Genomic DNA, 22,009 nt, shown 5'->3' with positions numbered 1-22,009 from the left:
AACTGGAAATTGCTGTCCAGTTAATATGGATATAGGAGGAAATGGTTATAAAGTCCACAAAGAGGGTTGCAATGAGGTCTCAAAAACTAACCAATCTATTATGGCACAGGCTTTCATGGACTACAGACTGCTTCATTAGATGCATGAAATGTTTGGCACACACACACAGTGGGAATGGGAGGATTTTAAACAGTAAGGGTAAAAACAAACCGAAATGAAGAATAGTACACCATAGACATCCTGGTTTAACAATGCCTGGATATCTGAGTTATCAACACAATTGTATTATATGAATAGTCGCTGATATCAAAGTAGTTAATGCAGTCTGTACCCTCTTGAATTTAATTCCCTTTGGACTTTGCTGTTTATATAATTCCCCTATTCTACCATAACAGTATTAGTTTTTTTGGCATCGGGTGAAGATTTTTTTTAGTTCATTCAGTGGCTGCCTTTCTCTGACTTAGCATTAGGGTCTCCTGTTGCAACGTTCTGTTGTTACTGTATTGACCTTTGTGGAAACTTTACCATTTCAGACATTTGTAAACCATTTTGGAAACTCCTATACTATACCTCAAATCGCTTTAAGGAGATAAATGACTGCCAAATATGTTTAAAAGTTATGGCTTCATATCGTTACTATTGTTTAGTAGAGGATTTTTATCCTGCCTTTCCATTATAAAAAAAATATGCACAAGGGAAATTATAATTGAACCAACATATTAATACAATAATCAACAATAAAACTAAGAAGAGGCAGCAGAACAGCGTTTAAAAATACATAAGAATAGCCCTGTTGGAAGAGGCCAATGGACAACCAGGCCAGTACTCTGTTCTCACTGTGGTAATCCAAATGTCACCTGCAAAGCTCACAAGCAGAGCTTGTGTGCAAAAACACTCTACCCACCTGCGATTCCCAATAACTGTTATTCAGAAGGATGTAGCCAGTGGAGGAAGAATATAGCCATTGTGACTAGTAGCCACTGACCGCCATTATCCTCTGTGAATAGGTCTAATCCCATTAAAGCCATCCAAGTTGATACCCTTCTATGTCTCTTATGGGAATGAATCCCACAGTTTAACTTTATGGGCTGTGAAGAAGTACTTTATTTTAACTGTCCTGAGTCTTCATTCAGCTCCACCTGATGGCTATGAGTTCAAGCCTTATGAGACAGACACACACACACACACACACACACAGAGAGAGAGAGAGAGAGAGAGAGAGAGAGAGAGAGAGAGAGAAATCCAGTTTCTTCACAACATGCATAATTTGAAATGCCTCTACCATAGCCTCCAACATATATCCAATGAAAATAGGGACGTCCTATTCCATAATAATAAAAGGACTCGGGTGGCGCTGTGGGTTAAACCACAGAGCCTAGGACTTGCCGATCAGAACGTCAGCGGTTCGAATCCCCGCGACGGGGTGAGCTCCCGTTGCTCGGTCCCTGCTCCTGCCAACCTAGCAGTTTGAAAGCACGTAAAAGTGCAAGTAGATAAATAGGTACCGCTCTGGCAGGAAGGTAAACGGTGTTTCCGTGCGCTGCTCTGGTTCGCCAGAAGTGGCTTAGTCATGCTGGCCACATGACCCGAAAGCTGTACACCAGCTCCCTCGGCCAGTAAAGCGAGATGAGCGCCGCAACCCCAGAGTCGGTCACGGCTGGATCTAATGGTCAGGGGTCCCTTTACCTTTACCTTATTCCATAATAATAATTTTTCTATTTATACCCCACCCACCTGACTGAGATGCCCCAGCCACTCCGGGCAGCTTCCAACATATATAAAAACATATTAAAGTATTAAACATTTTTTTAAAAAACCTTCCCATACAGGGATACATTTAGATGGCTTGTGGGTCAGATAGCTCCATACCCTTCAATATTTCTCCAATGAAAATAGGGACATATTCAGAAAAAGTGGGACATTCCAGGATCAAATCAGAAACTGGGATGGCTTCTGAAAATCTGGGACTTTCCCTGGAAAACTGGGATACTCCATCATGTTGGCTCTTGCTCGCTTTTTGCCCCAAATGTTGTAATGTTTCTTCACAGGGGAGTTGTTCCATCCCCTTGATCATCTGGTTGTCCTTTTCTGAAACTGATCTTAACACCGGCCAATTTCCAGTCCATGGGTACAGAGGCTGATCTTAGAGTCAAGTTGTTAGGATATCAGCAATTCACATTTATCTTCTTTAATAACTTTTGGGAAGATGCCAACTGGACCTGGCCATTTGTCACTTTTTATTTTATCAATGAGGCCTAGAACTTCATTTCTTGTCACCACTACTATTCACCTCAGTACCTCAGGCTCCCTTCCTATTAATGTTAGTTTGGGCACAGGGATCGGCTAACATCAGGGAGATTTTTTAGAAACTCAAGCTGTTGTGTCAAGCTTCAAGGCTTCAAGGTTGTTTGAAGGCTGCCTTTTTTTCCTGGTAACCTACCTTAAGAACATCAACCAGAGTGGATTTCAGAAAAGGAGCTTTATAAATCATTGTTCAGCTAATGCAATGTTATCTGAAATGCTCTATTCAACAATGTAAGAGTCATGCTGGATCAGATTAAAGGCCTGCACAGCATCCTGTTCTCACAGTGGACAACCAGATGCCTAGAGGAAGCCTACATTGAGTGCAACACCACTTCCCTCACTTGTGACTCCAGCAACTGGTACTGAATACCAGTGTGTTGCCTCCAACAATGGAGGTAGATTATAGCCATCACCTCACCACCACCCTAGCCACAAAGTACCCCCTATAGTCCACAATGATTTCTTGCCTTCATCCATGACAATAGATATGGAATCATGGGTTGCAAATAGGCAATGTGGTCTGAGAGGAGATAGAGTAATGCATGGGTAGGCCAACTAAGGCCCGGAGGCAGGATCCATCCCAATCGCCTTCTAAATCCAGCCCACGGATGGTCCGGGAATCAGCGTGTTTTTACATGAGTAGAATGTGTCCTTTTATTTAAAATGCATCTCTGGGTTATTTGTGGGGCCTGCCTGGTGTTTTTACATGAGTAGATTGTGTCCTTTTACAGTGGTACCTCAGGTTAAGTACTTAATTCGTTCCGGAGGTCCATACTAAACCTGAAACTGTTCTTAACCTGAAGCACCACTTCAGCTAATGTGGCCTCCGGCTGCCGCCACGCCGGCAGAGCACTATGCACATTTCTATTCTCATCCTGAAGCAAAGTTCTTAACCTGAAGCACTATTTCTGGGTTAACGGAGTCTGTAACCTGAAGCGTATGTAACCTGAAGCGTATGTAACCCAAGGTACAACTGTATTTAAAATGCATCTCTGGGTTATTTGTGGGGCATAGGAATTCGTTCATTTCTTTTTTCCAAAATATAGTCCGGCCCCCTACAAGGTCTGAGGTACAGTGGACTGGCCCCCTGCTGAAAAAGTTTGCTGACCCCTGGAGTAATGTTTAATGCTCGTGTAGCCACAATTTGTTTTCTTGGGGGCTCTGTTTTTTAAAATACAATTTTAATACATTATTGATTATGGCAAGCTATGATTTGCCAGATGCAACTCAGCAGCTATCACTATGAAAGGCTTGCATAGTATCTTCAGTCACAAGACTTCTCTCAATCTCTCCTTTATTTCCATTAGCAATAAATTTACTTGTGACGTCCACATAACGTCTAGCGTTTAACTGCAAGATTTTGGAACATATGAGTCAAAGCCACTTACAAATTAAGCTAGTTACATGCTGCACTTCACCAGCTGGAGTCTGGAAAAACACGATTTCTTTTATTAAGCTTTTTATTTGCTGCCTCCCAAAGCGAAACCATGCAAGAAACCACGAAACCCATGACTGCTCCAGTGCTTTCAGAGGAGCATAATAAAAAAGAGTCTTAAAAAATATATATCTCCAGGATTTCTGGAGAAAGAACACCATTGGTGTGGTCTACAGAGATGTTTTCTAGAAAATAATTTGCTGATAAACAAGTTGGATGTTTAGAAGGTTGCAATCCTCAAAGGTGCATCGATTTAGATACTTTATGGCAAGGCAATATAATCTTCCCAATATATGCAATTTATGGATACTCATTAAAAGTCACAGATCCAAGAAAAAGAATTTCAGATTCTCCATGTTGTGCAAGACCTAATAGTATTTATTTATTCTTACCTGTCCTTCACAATAAGGTTCTAGTAGAATATCACATTGTTGTTTTATCATAGAGTACTGCACTCCTGTGTGTGAACATTAACTCTAAAATATAGCAAAAGTTAATTATAACCAGCAACTACTTCAGGTATCCTATTAGACCATGGTTTTTAAGAAAGCTCTATTGGCTGAAATCCAAATACCACACTAGACCAGATCCCAGGGGCAGGGCATTTGGTCCTCAGTTCAAGCCCCAGCATCCATCTTGCATATCTCTTTGCACAATACTTTGATATGTGTCACAGGCGGCTGATCATCTATTGCCCCTTCCTCCAATTATGCAAGCTGGCTATCATTCACCCAACTGCTTTGCTTCTGTCCTAGGGTTTTGTCTTGGGGGGAATTTCCGGTATGTGTTAAAAGTCTGTATGGCAACATATGATGACTTTTTCAAAAAAATAAAAATGCTCAACAACTCTGACCAAAAAAATAATAATCAACAAGCTTCACTTTTTAACATATGGCAACTCTGTTTTCTCCCTGACCCAAATCCATAAGCAAAGCAGACTGGCGTGCAATGATTCGAGGATAAAATGCTAGCAAGTTTTTGCTCTGCAGGAGATACAAAAAAGATGGCAGCCTCTTTCCTTTCCCCTTAATCCAAGCCCACTGCTTCCATTGTCTATTGAAGGAAGGTTTTGTGCTTTTCCTTTCAGTGAACCAGCCAGCACGGGCTAGTGAAAATCCACATGGCTCCATTGTTGTTGGCAGAATGAGGCTGCTTCAAGCAAGAGGGTGATCTCGCTGGCATTTATGGGACTCAGAGATTGCTGAGATAAGGTTAATTAGAGCAGATTTGTTTAAGGTTCTGCTTGCTGATCAGATTGGATTGTTCCAACCCAATCCGGGCTATATGTGGGAAGGACTATTTTTCCATTCTTCTTCCCCCTAAACCTGGATCAATGAGAGATCTAAGAAAAGACAAACCAACTGTATCCAGATCAGGTGAGCCAAAGGGGCAGAAAAAAGGGGGGGGTCTTAGTTGAGAAAGATGTATACTTTCTACAAACTCAGATCAGGTTGAAGAACACATGATACACAGCAATCCTGCAAAGAAGTTAAATCGTCAGTGAACACAAAGTCTTCCTTGCAATCTAAAGCAAACAGAGTTCCCATTATGCAGGTCTCTTTCGGTTTTATTTTAAACAATAGGCATACAGATCCTCATCGAGATTAACTAGCAGAAAACATTTTAAATTCTGAAGAGCTAATCAGTCCCAGGCACGCTCTGTTTTCTCCCTTCCTCCGGTCTCTGACCTCTCTCTCAGCCCTGTGGCATCTCTAGCTGTGTTTTGAATACAGCTGCAGAGAAGTAGGGCCCCAGGTGAGGGTGCAGGTCCTACCTTGCTGTTAGCCAGCTGTTAGCTGCCCACCATGGTTGCTGTCATTGATGCCACATTAAGGCAGCGTCCCCTTGTGATAGGAATGTTATGGTCTTAGATATATGGCAATGTTCATAACCACACGTACATAGATCAGCACAGGAAAGCCAACCTGGAACCATTTTGATTCCTAAACTGAGCAAATGTTTCTCTGCATGGTCAAAATGGAAAAGCCTCCCCATTGTCTCTTCCTTCACGAATCCTGTCTTAATCTGTGTTTGAATAAAGGTGTGAGCCTGTGACCTGGCCCAGGAAATAAGTATTTTACCACTACAAAAGAATGGCCAGGCTCCCCAGGCAATCCAATCAAGTAACCTGCCAGACAGGAGATAAACAAGGACAAGAGAAAAACAACATTTAAATTTCTGTGATGTAGGTGGGATGTATCTGAGGGGTGGTCTTAGGTTACACCCCTTCTGTGATGAATGCATAATGTTTCTGGGGGTGGTCTTGATCTAGAGGGTGGCAATTTCAAAAGTCTTTATAAGGCCTTGCACGCCATTGTTCTGGGTCCTCCTCCTCTCCTGCGTGTGAGGGGAGTACCCTGTTGCAACAGATCAATAAAGATCAAGCTTACTAGCTGCTTTGCTTCTCAATATTCTCTGGTTGGCCTCTGTTATTTTCTCCTACCAATAGGGAACCTATGTAAGGACTCTATATGGGCTCTTGGATACCCCATAAGGGAAAAGGGCATATTTTTATTTACAACACCCTCAAAATGTGTGGTCTGCAACAGCCATCCCCTTAGAAACACTTTAAATAGAGGGTATCTCCAAGTTTACATACCCTCCAAGTGTCCTGATTTTCCAGGGACAGTCCTGGAATTACAGAAGCCATCCTGGTTTTTTATTTGATCCTGGAATATTCCAGTTTTCCTTTTTCCTCCCTGCTGCATCTCGCAGAACAATTAAACGTGATGTGTCTATGTGTATGTGCATTTGGCCAATGTGAGACCAGGATGCCAAACTAGATGAGCCTTTGACCCCATCCAGCAAAGCTCATAATTCGAAGCCTAGGGAGGGCTGACTGGCCCTCTCCTTGATGCCTTTTTAAGCCTTGGGAAGATGATATTATTATTATTATTATTATTATTATTATTATTATTATTATTATTAATTCCACCAGTCATTTAACCCCTTGAGTTTTTAGGTGTTTGAACGCTTTTAGGTTCTCTTTCTGTGTCCCATTTTAATTTAGCTTTAATAAGTTTCACTGTTTTGTAGTATTTTTTGCATATGACTTAAGATGCAAGCTATCTTGGGTGTCGCTTTTGAGACAGAAATTATTGCACTGATATACTCAAGAAATAATATTGCATCCTTACAGTACCCATGCACCTGATAAATGTATGCAAATAAATGCAATAATGATTAACACCAACATGAGAACGTACATCCCAGATCTGGAAATCAGACCCCAACCTTGCTCTAGTACTAAACATTTGAGAATCAGCTTGCATACACTGAATAACCAAGGCTGGCAGATGTTATGTAGGGTCATAGGGTTGTTAAGTAGGGTTGTATGAGGGGAGGCCATGAGTGCTGTCTTGTGCTTCTTGGAGGAAAACATGAGAAATCAATACAATAAATAAAAATTAAGCCATGTTTGGAGCAGCCTTCAAATAAAGAGGTCCAGTGTACGGTGGGATTGAGTTCATGATGATGGAGAAGGATTATGTTGACAGACCTCATCTTAAAGGTGCTTAAGTTGAAGCTGGTTTAGTAGTGGTGCATACAGAAAGACAAGCTGCAGACACAGGTGAGGAACATTTCACAATGTTGCACAGACGTCTGCTTGTTCTCTGTTTACATGTGGTTAGTCTGGGCCTTGAAAGCTTGGAGGTCATCCAGGTTGACCACCCAAGGCCTCTAACCCATCCAGGGGTTCAGATTACTGCCCTGTCTGCTTCTCATCGCGTTTTCCACCCAGTTAATACATTGCACCATCAGCTGGTCTTGAGTATGGTTTAATAAACCACACCAGCATTGACAGAGACAGCAGCTACCAGCTGAGACTTGTGGCATGCTTCCATTATAAGCTTGTGGACTTTAAAAACCCTGATAGCTCTTAATAGTTTCTTGGCATCCAATAAATCCACAAGGAACCTCAGGGCTTGCGAAGTACAGTGCTAAACCAGTTATTGACTCTGATGAAACTAATTAGTGTAGTAAGGAAGAAAGAGAGATTTGGGAGAGGCATTTTTAATTATGGGTGTGTTTGGGTCCTCAAAAGTGCTTTTGTGGTATAGATTAATTATATTCTTCATTATCTCGATGTTTTGCTATTTGTGGCCAATTGAAACAAGGTTGCATTCATTTTTTAATAGTTGCTGAGTGAAAGTGTGCAACTTGTCCGCCAGCTACATTTTTGGCATTCACTGTTACACGCAAAATATGCTACACAATTGCTATTAAATGTGCAACTGGCTATATCATCTTCTAGCTGGTGTGATGCCTTCAATGCAGTCATTGTGACGGAATATGCAGCAGCTGCCTAGCTGGCAAATTCTAGATCTTAACTATATGGAGTCAAGGAGGTGGGGAGAGAATCACGATGGTGCCAAGAACTTGGGCTATATAAATCAAAAGCAGGGCACCGACCTTGGCATTTGATTCAATAGCAGGGTGTAGCAACTTGGGAGCCAGAATGCCAAGATGCCTTGGACAATGGTTTTAGAAGGGAAATTATCATTGGATGCGCTATTCTAGTGTTTCAATCCAAAAAGATGGCAAGGAATATGTTTACAAAAATGAAATCTGGACTGCGGTTTGGGTGGAGGGAGGGAGAGGCTACTCATTCCTCTTAGACCTAGAGGATTAAAAAACAACAAAGACATTTGCGGTTTTTTATTAGACCAACTTGGAAGCATTCAAGTCACATGGAATCTTTTGATCTAATTCACACAATGGGTTTACATAAGAATCAGACCAAAGGCCCATCTATCACCCTGTTTTCACAGTGGCCAGCCTGATGCCCCTTGGGAAGTCTGCTAACACCACCCAAGGTCAACAGCCATCTCTTGCTGTTGTTCCCCAGCAACTCACACTCACAGAGGCACGGTATTCATAGAAGGCGAACCCTTTGGCAAATAGAAAATGTAGACCAACACACTCCAGTTCCTGACACCATGAATCCAGCAAGAGCCAATAATTAGGCTCGTTAGTAGTGTGGTGGTTGCATAGTTGGCCATTAAAACAAAGCTGTTTGGTCCACAAAGCTCTTTGCCACAAGATGTTGATTTGTCAGTGTGTTCACCTGTGACTGCAGGAGCTTGCAAGAGATGATCCTTGGAGTCCCTTCCAACTCTAGATTTCTAAGATTCTATTGTTCTAAGGCAGCTGCTGTATTTATTAGTCATTTGCATTAGATCGTTGCTAGGCATTGCACACCTTCCTTTCTGTGCTGGACGAGGGCTCTGAGATAGTCTAAGGTAGGTTTAGTACACGAATCTGGAGCCCAGCCTGAAAACTTATGACATTCCTGCCTGAAGAACCTGATACTGGGTACAGTCAGTGAATCCACATAAGTAGTTGGGACTCAGTGGCAGAGCTTCATGCTCCAGCACTGGGGGGGGGGGAGAACAGGCAGGGGAGGGGCTGACACGCATCCTGGGGGGGCACCCAGTGTGGGCGGGGCGGCAGCCACGATGGCACCCTGCCAGGATTGTGCTGCCAGGGGCGGTCTGCTCCCCCGCACGCCTCTTCCTCCGCCAGTGTCGGGACTTGCTTCCAGAATAATTACTCTTCACTTCTCCTTTCCTTCAAAAACCCATCTTCTCTTAAAAGCCAACAGCTTAATTCCTCAAAACTCATCATGATCTGAAACAAATCTTTTTTTTTTTTAATAATTTTTATTCATTTTTCAAACACATAATAAAAACAAACAAAACACAAGACAAAAACATACAAAACATTTAAACATGTATAATTTCATAATCTTATTTTCATACACCTTCTTTCCTCCGACTTCCCCATACCTCCCTTTCGCTGCATCCTTATTTTGAAATTCTTTAGCAACCCTTTAGTCAGTTTGTCTATTAGTTCCCTTTCATAACGTTTCCATAAACTTGTTAGTTACAGCTGTAATTCTCTACTTCTTACCCCTTGACATCTTAACATTCCTCAATTTTACAACAATTTTTAAGATATATTTTAAATTTCTTCCAGTCCTCTTCCACTGTCTCTTTCCCCTGGTCGCGGATTCTGCCGGTCATCTCTGCCAGTCCCATAAAGTCCATGACCTTTGTCTGCCATTCTTCCAGAGTAGGTAATTCTTGCATCTTCCAATACTTTGCCAGAAGAATTCTTGCTGCTGTGGTAGCGTACATAAAAAAGATCCTATCCTTCTTTGGCACCAATTGGCCAACCATGCCCAGGAGAAAAGCCTCAGGTTTCTTAGAAAAGGTCCACTTAAGGACTTTCTTAATTTCATTATAGATCATTTCCCAAAAGGCTTTAACCCTCGGGCAGGTCCACCAAAGGTGATAAAAAGTACCTTCAAATCTGAAACAAATCTTAGGTACCTCTCACTTCATTGACTCACATTTCTGCCCTGGCTCTCTGCACTATATTTTTCTGGAAAAAGAGGTTCTGGAACTCACCACAAACAACCCCCTTGTTCTCTTGTATAGTGGTACCTTGGTTTTCAAACAGAACGCATTCCGAGAGTCCTTTTGACTCCCGGAACTGTTCAAAAACCAAAGCGTGGCTTCTGATTGGCAGCAGGAGCGTCCTGCAGCCAATTGGAAGCCGCACCAGATGTTCGGATTCCGGTAATCATTCAAAAACTGGAACACCCACTTCCAGGTTTCAATTGTTTGGGAGCCGATTTGTTTGGGAGCCAAGATATTCGGCTTCCAAGGTATGACTGTAATGGCAATGGCACTCATCTGAGAGGTGCTGGAACTGAGTTCTGGTGAGTCCCAGCTGGAGAAAAAAAAATCCTTGAATAATAATATTAAAGTGTTTCTGAATAAATGAAGTTATTGGTACAAGCATCACAAATTACTCATGATCAGAATCTGAGTTACCCAGTTCATGTCAAGCCAAAGATTGCAGTACAAAAGTCTATGCATGTTGTGATGCCCTGTTTAATCTCCCTAAAATCACATTTATAGATTGTGGAAGAAACCAATTTCTTCCAGTGAACCAACTGTCATTAGAGGCTGTGGCACTCCTCCCCAGACCACGGACTTAAACAGGAAGTGAAAGAGACGTCTGCTGGGCTTTTCCGCACACCCCCTTCTTCATCTACTGCTACAAATCTAACTTTACAAATTATTTGAAATGCATAAACCATGGCTCAGAATAACCTCAATTTTATTTTTTTTATTTTTTTTGCTTCCAGTTACTCACAGAATTATAGCTCATAGCAGGAAGAAAGCAATGCTAATTACATTCCACCAAAGAGACATATTTCTTAACAACAATTTCCTAAGCAAGCTTAAAACACAGACAGAGAGAATGATTCCACAGTGTGCAAATACAGTAACTCTGTTTTAGAAACCTGGCAGCCTTCGATTTAGGGCACAACAGACATTTTCTGCATAATGGTAATAACCTGAGCACTCATTTGGGGAGGAGGAAAGGCATCCACAACAACATTGTACGCCTCCCAAATTTCCCCCTTTGTCAATGCATGTGTTCCCTTCCTGGGAAACAACATAAGAGGAGCCTGGTGAATCAGGGCAGTGTCCCACCTAGTCCAGCATCCAGTTCTCACAGTGGCCAACAAGATGGTAGTAAGAAACCCTTCAGCAGAACCTGAGCACAACAGCACTCTCCCCTCCTGTGGCTTCCAGCAACTAGTATTCAGAAGCATTACCGCCTCGCCTACCATGGAGTTACAGCACAGCCATTGTGGTGCATGGTCTAGGTATCTCCCACTTGGACTTCGGCAATGTGCTCTACGTGGAGCTACCTTTCAAGGTGACCCAGAAACTACAACTAATCCAGAATGCAGCAGCTAGATTGGTAACTGGGAGCGGCCGCCAAGACCACATAACACTGGTCCTGAAAGGCCTACATTGGCTCCCAGTATGTTTCCAAGTACAATTCAAAGTGTTGGTGCTGACCTTTAAAGCCCTAAATGGCCTCAGTCTAGTATACCTGAAGGAGCGTCTCCACCCCCATCGTTCAGGTCCAGCTCCAAGGGCCTTCTGGCGGTTCCCTCACTGCAAGAAGTGAGGTTACAGGGAAGCAGGCAGAGGGCCTTCTCATTAGTGGCACCCGCCCTATGGAACGCCCTCCCATCAGATGTCAAGGAAATAAACAACTATCTGACTTAGAAGACATCTGAAAGCAGCCCTGTTTAAGGAAGTTTTCAATGTTTGATGTCGTATTGTGTTTTAATTTGTTGGAAGCTGTCCAGATTGACTGGGGGAACCCAGTCAGATTGTGGGAGGCATGTAAATAAAAAAATTTGAGGATGAGGATGATGTGTCTTTTCTTGGTTTCATAGCTCAGTGAGGATTTGAACCTTGGTTTCTCCAATCCCAGTCCAAAATTCGGAAATCTCCAGATTTTTATATATTCCAAGCCCATCAGCCTCTTGATGGCCAATGATCAAGCAACATCTTGAGGGTAGCAGATTCCCCTTCCCTGCCCCAACAACTACACTGTAATCAATTTATTTTATATGTTGGAAACCAACGCTGAAGTTTCTGTCATGATGATGAGTAGTCTATAAAAGAAGAAGAAGAAGAAGAAGAAGAAGAAGAAGAAGAAGAAGAAGAAGAAGAAGAAGAAGAAGAAGAAGAACCCACCTCCAAAATTGTGTGAGGCTGCAACAGCTTCCAATGTCTCAACGTCTTGAGCCAACCCTCAACTTAGAAAGCCAAGTGTTTTGACTTCTGCCGGGGTTGATAGCAGAGGGCACGACCTTCATAAATGTGCACATGTGGGAAAACAAAGTCCAAGAACAATGAAGCCTTGTGTTACATCATACTTAGGTCTGGGGCTTCATTTTTCTTGTTTTTATTGCAACAATTTACTGTCACAATGAGCACCCCCGCCTCCTCTCCCCAGAGCAAGAAGCCAACACAGACACATCGAATAAATAAAAAGAAGCTAACCGTGTAATTGTATTCGAGACATGTAGGGTTTTTTAATTGCCATTGCCCTTACCGAAAGTCCTGCCTTTGAGGCAGGAGTGGGCAGGCAAGATTAGGGTATGTTTACAAGGGCCTGCACTCAGACATACACACAGGAACCACAGTTTGCATCTGGGAAGCAGTTCCATGCGCTTTCTTATCATGGGGGCTAGGAAGCAGACGCTGCAAACAGAAACCGAGGCAAGCCATTGTCATGTGGCTCCTAATCAGTGCCTCACCCACTGGTGGTTTTGCTTGTCTGCTCAGTTTGTGGACATCTTGGCTTGGCATAGGTAGAAATCGCTTAACCACAATTAGCATCAGGAAGAGACTGCATGTTTGACTCTGAATTACAGTGGTACCTCGGGTTGCAGACGCTTCAGGTTACAGATGCTTCAGGTCACAGACTCCGTTAACCCAGAAACAGTACTTCAGGTTAAGAACTTTGCTTCAGGATGAGAACAGAAATTCCATGGCAGCGGCGTGGCAGCAACAGGAGGCCCCATTAGCTAAAGTGGTACCTCAGGTTAAGAACAGTTTCAGGTTAAGAACGGACCTCCAGAACGAATTAAGTTCTTTTGAAACTGTATCGGGTTTAAAAGGCTGCAGATTTCAAAAGCAGAGTGTGTTCTGGAGGAATGCATCCATTTCTATATTATTATTCTATATTGTTACTATTGTTGTTCTATGTTGTTGTGCACAGGTATCTTAACTGAGACAGCCTATGAGCACACTTGTCTATACACACTGTGTAGGCTTTTACAAGAGCTGGAGTCTTGGTTGTGCAGGTCAACTCATGCAGAGATCTGTGCCAGAGGTACCGTCAGCTGGCATGGTGCAAAGTGAAGCATCACAGCTCCTTCCTCCTCACGAAAATGTGTTACAAAAAAGAATAAAAATAAAATCACAGCAGAGACATATTAGCAACTCTGGCAGAGCAAGGAAATACAGTGGTACCTCGGGTTAAGTACTTAATTCGTTCCGGAGGTCCGTTCTTAACCTGAAACTGTTCTTAACCTGAAGCACCACTTTAGCTAATGGGGCCTCCTGCTGCCGCTGCACCACCAGAGCACGATTTCTGTTCTCACCCTGAAGCAAAGTTCTTAACCTGAGGTACTATTTCGGGGTTAGCGGAGTCTGTAACCTGAAGCGTATGTAACCTGAAGCGTATGTAACCTGAGGTACCACTGTACTGGTGTGGTGAAAGGTACATTCTGAGGTTGCTAGAGACAAGAAAAGCACCTCCTTCAAATATTGATTAATAATTACGAATGACCTCACAGCACAAGCATTGCTTGGGGAAATGTCTGTCACACAATGCGGCGTAAAGTGATACAGAACGAACATGCGAAAGGCACTTTCCAGACATAGCTGGGAGGCATTTATCCAAATGTTCCAGTGTAGCCCAGCCTCAGCCTAGGAAAAGACAACAAGCAAGGCTCACCTCAGGGTTGGAAAGCATGGACACACCATGACGTGTTGTTGGGGTTTATTTTCACTTTACTTTTTGAAGGGTGACAGAAGATTCTTTTAAAAAGTTTGTGAAAGTAACCGAGCGATGGCTGAACCCTGAGGCACAAAATGACAAGGATGTCCATAAAAAATACCTACAGCTTATCCCATAAAAAGGAACCCGCAGCTATAGCTAGAACTGGGTGCTGACACTGCTCACAGGGCTGGCAACCAAAATGGCAGCTCTGTATTTACGCTCTGCTCTTCCTAAATGTGCACGTAAGGAAACACATGATATAGTGCCCAACCCTCCTCTCCAACAGCAACCAACAGTGTGGCAGAGAAATGCAGAACATGATGGCATTACTTTACATCTAGTTCCAGCCTGCATCAATAACCAAAATATCACAAATACTAGTCTTTCATTTTGTTCTATTGTTATTTTAAAAAATATTTATACACCACCAACATTTTAATACATCCCAGCTGGGTGGCCAAAACAGTCTGCCGTGGTGTAAAAGCAGGTTCCTATATACAAACAGGCAAATGAAAGAGCCATTTTTGGTTGGTGATTCATGAGTAGTTAACAGCGGCAACAAGAAGTCATGTGACATTTTAGAGACTAATAGAAAAAAATGTTGCTTTACTTCAACACAGCTTTCATGAACTAGAACCCATTCCCAAGAGAGGTACATTCTGTCTCCAGGTCCGAGACCTTCCACATGCTTTAAGTTGCTATTTTTGTTGCAGCAGAACAACACAACTATCCGTTAGAAGGTTTCCTTCATTGTGGCTTATTGAGAGATATGTAAGCATGTTTTTCGGACTGCAATCCTAGGCTTGCTTACCAAGGAGTAAGCTCCATTGAACTCGGTCAGGCTTGCTTTATAGGATTGCATTGAAAGTCCCCCAAAAGTTAGCTGGGTCATGTCCAATGAATTGGATCAATGCAGTATGAAAGCAGTCTCTCATATGCTTGGACAATAAGAATTCCAGCTATGTAAACTAAATGAAGATGTCCTTTTTTTATTATTATTGTGAAATCTACTGAAAAAAATGTTTTCAATGCCCAGTAACCATAAGTTCCGGTGAGTGTTTGAGACGCAATGTTTACCTTGTGGCCATGGGTCAGTAAGGCTGTCCCAATGAAATCATAGGTTTATTTCTGGGAGGTGTTCAGACTTCCTTTGCATTGTGGTGAGATGCCACTGATGATGTTTCCACTCACAGATAAATTCCAAGAAGACACCCAGGAACGTCTTTCCACTAGACTGCTGGAAAGACATCAGGAATGTTCTGTGTCTTCCTCCTCTTGCTGTGGTTATAATGAGTAGATGAAAACATGAAAAACAGTTGGGCAGGACAAGAAGCCTGAATTTCGCATGAGCCCCATAGCTCAGAAATATTTGCACAAGTGAAAAAAAATTCTGACTTTGGGAGCCAACGTTAAATGGGCCAAGATCCACATGTCCTCCTTTACAGAGGCCCCCATTTGTACTTTTCCTAAGAGAAATCGAACTGGCAAATTCATCAATCCCTATACAGTGGTACCTCTGGTTACATATTTAATTCGTTCTGGAGGTCCATTCTTAACTTGAAACTGTTCTTAACCTGAAGCACCACTTTAGCTAATGGGGCCTCCCACTGCTGCCGCACCACCGGAGCACAATTTCTGTTCTCATCCTGAAGCAAAGTTCTTAACCCGAGGTAATATTTCTGGGTTAGCAGAGTCTGTAACCTGAAGCGTATGTAACCCAAGGCACCACTGTATGCAACACCAAGCTATGTGACAAGCATCTAGTTTTCTATGTGCAGAAAGGTGCTGTTTTTATTATACATATATGCACACTCATACACACACTCTCACACACATTCATGCCTGCATATATACATACAGGAGAGCATTCAGTTCTGCAGCCTCCCACTTGAAGTCTTAATAAACAGAAGGAGTTTAACGTGTCATGAACTATTTGTCAATATAGTTTTAAGCGGAGCCGGCCTAAGACATTTTGACACCTGAGGCAAACCGCAAAATGGCACCCGCCTCCCTGCCAGGGTAGAAGGGTGAAGACCTACATCAGGAACAAGCGGGGAGTAAATAGCTACATCTGGATCTGCTGCCCCTGTGGACCTGATGCCTGAGGCAGCCGCCTCACCTTGTCTTGCCTGAGGGCCGGCCCTGGTTTTAAGAACCAAGCAGTTTCTCAGTAGAACGAAAGCACTGCCTGCCACAGAACACTTTCTTTCTCTAGAATGTAATTCTCACAAATTCCTATAGCTGCCATATGCCCACACCCCAGTTTGAGAACCCAGTCTTCATCTTTCGAGATTGCACAACACGTCATAAGATGTCCACCTGAAGGCCATTTAAAACTACTTTCCACAATAACTGTTTCCATTGAGTATTGCTGTTGTTGCATTTTCCACAGAGAAATAAAAGTCACTTGACTAAAATGGGCTAAACGGCACTCAGTCATCAGGCCATACGAGGAACTTCCGTAATTCACAGACTTGTGTGTGCAATTATATATTATGCTTTCCAGTGTACTTAGGACCTGAACACTTCAGGGATGGGCCTATCTATCTCTATTGCTTCCCAAAATCCTGTCCACCAACTACCTCAAGATGCCTTATCAGGGTTTGGTTGGTGGATGGAGGGGACAGCAAATGTATTTCCTGTGCGGGGGGCAGATTCACATGCCCATCCACTGGATATACAATATCCAATAATTAAATTGCTTTTAAAAAGTAATTTGTTTTTTAAGAAGAATTGGCTGTGGTTTTTTTCAGATACCTCACGACAACAATATCAACCTAGGTCAAGCCAGTATCTATCTATCTTGGTATATTCATGATTGTTGTCACCTTTCCTGCCTACTCCTCTCCTGATACCTGTTTTGCATGCAGAAAGTATCAGGTTCAATCCCCAGTATCTCCAGGTAAGACTAGGATCGTCCCCCATATGAAAACCAGCTAGTCAATGTAAGCAACACTGAACTTGCAAAGTATTTTTTCAGGCTCAAAAGCTGCTGCACCAGAGGGGCACTGGTGGAGGAGGGAGTTAACCCTTTATCCATGTTGTTTCGCTAGTAGAGGGGGGCAGGAGCACAATTGGAAAGCCAAAAGTTTCCTTCTCCCAATACCATGATAGCCCTGGTTCAATCTGGGTTCCTTGCATCTGTTTTTCTCTTTTTAAAAAAACTGATGTTGAGTGATCTCCCTCAGCACACAGGTGGGAAGGAGCATATCCAAACCTGTATTGGGGAGTTTCCTCTACCTGCAAAATGAAAACAAGGGAATTGCAGAGAGCATTGGAACCTAACATGACAACATAGCCTATTGTAGTCAATGCATCAACATACTGCAGACGCCAAGTAGGTTCCGTATCACGCATTCAATGTTACCCTCATAGGATTTTGCAGTTTTGTTTAGACTTCAGGAATCACTATTCCAAGCTATTCCTCTACAGAGTTTGACTGAGATTTTGTTGTTGTTTAGTCGTTTAGTCATGTCCGGCTCTTCATGACCCCATGGACCAGAGCACGCCAGGCACTCCTGTCTTCCACTGTCTCCCGCAGTTTGGTCAAACTCATGCTGGTAGCTTCGAGAACACTGTCCAACCATCTCGTCCTCTGTCGTCCCCTTCTCCTTGTGTCCTCCATCTTTCCCAACATCAGGGTCTTTTCCAGGGAGTCTTCTCTTCTCATGAGGTGGCCAAAGTATTGGAGCCTCAGCTTCAGGATCTGTCCTTCCAGTGAGCACTCAGGGCTGATTTCCTTCAGAATGGATCAGTTTGATCTTCATGCAGTCCATGGCACTCTCAAGAGTCTCCTCCAGCACCATAATTCAAAATGGACTATGATAATAGGTGCTGTAGAGGAATAATCACATGCGGGAGAGAGCGGCCCCTGTTACCCTCCCTAAATGGCGCCCCAGACCTCTCCACGTCTCTTGGTTTAGAAATCCAAAGCTTCCCTTTCCTCTCTGTAATGTGTACCTTAAAGCTTAATTTCCTTCTCCACATGTGGGGCCAGCCACAATTTGCCATTGCTCCTGCCAAACTTTCTGCCACGTGTTCAACCAATAATCTTCCTATATGTCTAACATCAAATTATATGCAGGATGTTCTTTCTCCATCTGTTGCCCATTATCGTCATAGTTAACATCTTGTAAACAACTTGTGCGCTGGTATTTTGAAGTTCAGGAGTCCAGAAATATTCCTTTCTGGCAACATTCTTACTATCTACGCAGTGCCTGTTCTGTTTTGGGAGGACAGAGGGTGTGGGGGACACCCTGGTCCTGAATGGGGTAACTGTGCCCCGAAGGACCAGGTGCACAGCCTGGGAGTCATTCTGGACTCACAGTTGTCCATGGAGGTGCAGGTCAATTCTGTGTCCAGGGCAGCTGTCTACCAGCTCCATCTGGTACGCAGGCTGAGACCCTACCTGCCTGCGCACTGTCTCACCAGAGTGGTGCATGCTCTGGTTATCTCTCACTTGGAGTGGGGCGTTCATTTGGGGAGGAGGAAAGGCACCCACAACAACATTGTGCACCTCCCAAATTCCCCCCATTGCCAACTCACATGTTCCCTTCCTGGAAAACAACATAAGAGGAGGCTGCTGAATCAGGGCAGTGTCCCACCTAGTCCAGCATCCAGTTCTCACAGTGGCCAACAAGATGGTAGTAAGAAACCCTTCAGCCGAACCTGAGCACAACAGCACTCTCCCCTCCTGTGACTTCCAGCAACTGTGTCAGGAGTCCAGGTTCCCAGCTTGATAATGCAGTGAGTGTAGGTAATTTAAAAGGAGAATTTATTGCAAAAACAAACAGCTAGCTCCGGATGGCTCTAATGCAGCCGCCAGCATTATCACTCAAGATGACCCTTCTGAAGACTTCTTCCAGGTTCTACAGAATATATTGAACTGTCTCCCCTTGGGTCTCTTGTTCTGCTTCCTATCTAAGCAGCCCTCCCATTCACCAACTCTTCGTACTTATTGGATTAGCTCCAGCCTCTTCCTGCTCTGACAGACTGTCTCCATGTCTCTTCATGCCTGTTTGAGCTTCCTGAGAGCTTTGGCTGTGTTCCAGCCCGCTCTCAGTTGTTCCCATGGCAACTGGCATTCCAATGTCTGGAGGAGTCACCATTGACTGCTGTGTTCTTTGCTCAGCCTGTGTCAAATGTAAGTCCCTGACCTGCCGCAGGCTGCAAAGTTCCACTAGGAGCTGGCTCATTCCTGACAAATTGATATCCAGAGCATTACCGCCTCACCTACCATGGAGGTATAGCATAGCCATTGTGGTGCATGCTCTAGTATCTCCCGCTTGGACTACTGCAATGTGATCTACATGGGGCTGCCTTTCCAGGTGACCCAGAAACTACAACTAATCCAGAATGTGGAAGCTGGCCTCGGCCTAGTATACCCGAAGGAGCGTCTCCACCCCCATTGTTCAGCCTGGACACTGAGGTCCAGCACCGAGGGCCTTCTGGCGGTTCCCTCACTGCGAGAAGTGAGGTTACAGGGAACCAGGCAGAGGGCCTTCGCGGTAGTGGCTCTCATCCTGTGGAATGCCCTCCCATCAGATTTCAAAGAAATAAACAACTATCTGACTTTTAGAAGACATCTGAAGGCAGCCCTGTTTAGGGAAGTTTTTAATGACTGATATTTTATTGCTTTATTATTAATAATAATAATATTCTGTTGGGAGCCACCCAGAGTTGCTGGGGAAACTCAGCCAGATGGGCAGGGAATGAATGAATGAATGAATGAATGAATGAATGAATGAATGAATGAATTATTGTGGCACCATATTACAATTTCAATGAGGGGTGTTTGGGGAGTGAATTAGAATTTCCATACAAAATTTTATAGGCTGGAGCCAGAAGTAGTCATGATTAAACCCATGGTTTTGTTAATCCTTTTTTGTAAAATGGTGTGTGTGTTTTCTGCGCTAGTATACCATAAATGTTTAAAGCTATTTCCTGTGTTTTGTCTCTTTGTCACACTGTAGCATGACCAGGGCTGGCACACCCACGAGGCAAGGTGAGTCAGCCACCTCAGGTGCCAGGATCCACAGGGGGCGGCAGATTCGGCATCCAAGAAATATATTACCTGCCACTGCTGCCGGGACCAATTATGTAGGTGACCAGAGGAAGAACCAGGTTTGAGAGGGTTGCGTTTATGTTTAATACCTTCTCAATTATCCATTCAGTGGAGTTCATACACTTCTTCTTCACTTGTAAAGTTGACAGCATCAGCCTCCCTGACCAGCATTTAGTTGGTTGTTGTTATTTGCAGGAACTTTTACAATATTTCATACAGCAGGGATAAATCATGCATTTGTAAATTGAGCATCAGCATTATAAAGTAGGCTGCATAGTACAAAAGCAATTTAAAAATGAGCTATCTAATCAAAAGTTGAACAAATGCAAGTAAAGTTGCTTCTCATTCAGATGTTAGCAATGCATATTTAGCCCTTTTCCATTTCAAACCTTCATTAATACACATACGTTTTTCATTTCTATGTAAATTAGATCCGTTCTGCTTAACAGGCTTAGGGAGTGGCTTGGGAAGAGACCTGAGGGCCAAGGAGAGAGGCTTGGAGGGCCACATTTTGCCCCCCAGGCCTGAGGCTCCCCACCCTTGTCCACGGTGGTCTGGATTATATGCCCCTGAAGAACTTCATCTTTAACATTTGCTAGTCAATAAAGAAATTTTAAACCCCATCTCAAGAAGGTAGTCAAAACCCAATGCTATAGCTGACAATCCTGACTCAGCAAATTGAAGGACAGTGACTTGTTTCTTTAACAGGGATTATTGGCTCTGCTTCTTTCCCAGCATGCCTTGCAGGCCACGTTCTCTCCATCCTGTTCTATGTGCAGTTACAGGAGACCAGAGAACGGTCCCTTCCTACCTGAGAACAGTCTGTTCTCGTCTGTCCTCCTTAAAGTGAAAGTGGGAACATGTAATTCAATTGATAAACACGTTTCTTATTCCAGGCTTTTTATTATTATTATTATTATTATTATTATTATTATTATTATTAGATGGGCTATTTGGGTGAGAGGAATTTAAGGGCTGCTTCTCTTTCTCATCTATCCACACACCCACCCCCCAAAAAAATCTCCATCACCTCCCCACTGCCAGCAAGATAGATTGCCAGCAATAGTGAAGATACATTTGGGTTCTTCGTTTGCTTTTCACGTAAACTTCTATTTACTCCACACAGCCTGCTTTGCTTTGGAAAGCTGTGACCACAGAGACCTTATTTACACTCTGGCTGCCAAGTGACATTTGAAACACAAATTTTCATTTTCATTTCAAACTGGACTTTGTTTTCGTTGCTTTCCTAGAAACTCAGTGACCACGTGTCTTTTGAATCCACCGATGTCTTCCCACCCCTGATTTTGAAGAAACTGGTTCTTCCACCCAAACACATGTTCCCAACCCCTCCCCCCCTCTTATTTTATCTTGTTTATGTCTGCCTAAACAAGGTAACCTCAATAAGGGGGTGCGAGAACTGCTGCCAAAGCAGGGCTGTCAATAAGAGCCCTCTGGTGGCTAGCTAGTCACTCTGCAGCTTCAAAATAAGGTACCAGTGAAATAAATGTCAAGAGGTCATGAAGAATCTTTGGACTGCATGACGCCTTAACCTAAAGTCTGTCGGTTGCATTGCAAATGGCACGGATGCACTGCAGTAGTTTGACACCATTGTGCCTTATGCCATTTCTTTTTTCTCACTCTTCACTAGAGGAGGGTGGACAAATTCAATTAAATGCACATTTAAGGAGGAACCCACCAAATTCGCACTTTCAAAAACAAAACGCAAAACAAAATGCAGCTACCGTCTGAAATTCACACATCTCTGAATTTTGCAATGCAACTCTCCAGCTGAATAACGGGTACAGAAATGCAAT

General features: G+C 43.3%; 2 long non-coding RNA genes across 2 annotated transcripts; one reads left to right on the top strand and one right to left on the bottom strand.

The window, feature by feature from the left end:
- Nucleotides 1-10,372: 10,372 nt before the first annotated feature.
- LOC309350494 lies at nt 10,373-19,047 on the bottom strand. Its single transcript, XR_014160435.1, has 3 exons — nt 18,816-19,047; nt 15,209-15,403; nt 10,373-10,477 (listed from the first exon to the last, which is right to left on the bottom strand). It is a non-coding gene; the product is annotated as an uncharacterized lncRNA (long non-coding RNA).
- A 191-nt stretch (nt 19,048-19,238) lies between these two features.
- Nucleotides 19,239-22,009, top strand: LOC309350461. Its single transcript, XR_014160400.1, has 3 exons — nt 19,239-19,374; nt 20,104-20,135; nt 21,140-22,009. It is a non-coding gene; the product is annotated as an uncharacterized lncRNA (long non-coding RNA).

Source organism: Podarcis erhardii (genome assembly GCF_964252035.2).
Source record: "Podarcis erhardii genome assembly, chromosome: 9".
In the NCBI taxonomy this organism is placed as follows: domain Eukaryota; kingdom Metazoa; phylum Chordata; class Lepidosauria; order Squamata; family Lacertidae; genus Podarcis; species Podarcis erhardii.
Note: the sequence above shows the minus strand (reverse complement) of the source record. Positions and strands in the feature narration are given on the sequence as shown.